A 1,506-nucleotide genomic window follows, 5' to 3' on the forward strand; every position below is an offset into this window, starting at 1 on the left:
ATTGCTGTTTGGTCATTAGTTCAGTCTAGGGGAATAGAATCAATGAGAAGGATTCTGACTACGTGAAAAGCGGGATCCAGAGTTAGCAGCATGGGTTCTTCAAGAGAACTGGGAGGGGGCAGGACAATAATATGTAAGAACTCTGATTCATCACTGGAAAGGACTTTTTTTTTCTTCAAGGAATACTCACAGCTCCCACCCACCTCCAACTCAGTTTCCACACTGGCAATGGAATACCAAGTAACATCTGACTTTCAGCACTAGGTTGATCCTTCATTGCAAAACAAAACAAAACACGCCCCCCACCCCCCCCTTTTGGGGGAAAAAAAGTTAGCTTTTGTCAAGAGATTCCCTGACCAGTATAACTTAGTTTTACTTTTTTATTTTTTTTTAATTTGCCAAACTTCCTAGTTCTTTTTCAGTAGTACTTTAGCACAAAGGCTAGAGACTTCTGTAAGTGGTGTTTCCTACTGTGTGATGTTAACATGATGCCAAATGGCCACAAAGTCTCAACGAACTAGAAGTTTGTAAAGTATTGCAGCAACAAAAACAGCAATTAAAAAAAAGAGGACCTGCACACGCAGCAAAATCTACAGTGGTGATGAGGATTACTCAGCAGCTGGTCGTCATTGGCTCAGTGACTCCTTGTTCACTATGGCAACTAAATATTTAAATAATTGGCTATTCTATGTGTAAACAGGAAATCCCATAAGCCAAAAGGGGGTAATCAAATTACGTCTATGTAGTGTGATGAGAATTCCAATAGATGGCAGCTTACAAATATGGCATCATTCAAATACCTCTGGCATTTGATTTGTATTGGCTACACATCTTTGTTTTGTACCAAGTGATAATATGTTTGGGGTCTTGGGAGTTCTAGTGCTTAGCTAGGATGAGATATCACAGTGTAAGCAACAAAACCTCAGGATATACAGGCTTCGTTTCCTCACTCTGCTGCTAAACATACCCAGCATATAAGCTTTCAGAGGCCTCGTTCACCCTTCTGGTCTCCCCCTTTGAAATCTCACAGGTTTGTTAATGCAATCTCCACACAACTTGTGATCTCCTTAAGCACCCTCACCTCTTCATGCCACAAAGAAGGCACAATCGAATAGATAAAAATCACTGACAAACAAACCTCTGTACCACTGAGAAAAAGAACTAAGTTGTTTTCTACCTTCTGCAAAGGTCAATGCAACCCTTTAGTGTTCATGGATTTCCCCTTTCTTTTTTTACTTCAAATGAGGCTGAGAAGTCAGGCCAATTTAGTAAAGAAAACACATTGTTGAGGGGATGCAAGTGTGTTTGCATAATAACTTGTTTCAGCATATGCTGCCTGCTGTGAGTGGCTCATAAGAATTAGGGATATGGAGGAAGGCTTTAGACATTTTCATAAACTTCTTAGGATACAGATGTCCAAGAGTGATGACTCAAGCCACTTTGCTGCATTTTATTTTTGCAGTTTTCAGAATATACCCCCTTATCTATCCAATTTCTTTTTACTAC

The sequence above is a fragment of the Trichechus manatus genome, unplaced genomic scaffold (genome assembly GCF_000243295.1).
Source record: "Trichechus manatus latirostris isolate Lorelei unplaced genomic scaffold, TriManLat1.0 scaffold00138, whole genome shotgun sequence".
NCBI lineage: Eukaryota > Metazoa > Chordata > Mammalia > Sirenia > Trichechidae > Trichechus > Trichechus manatus.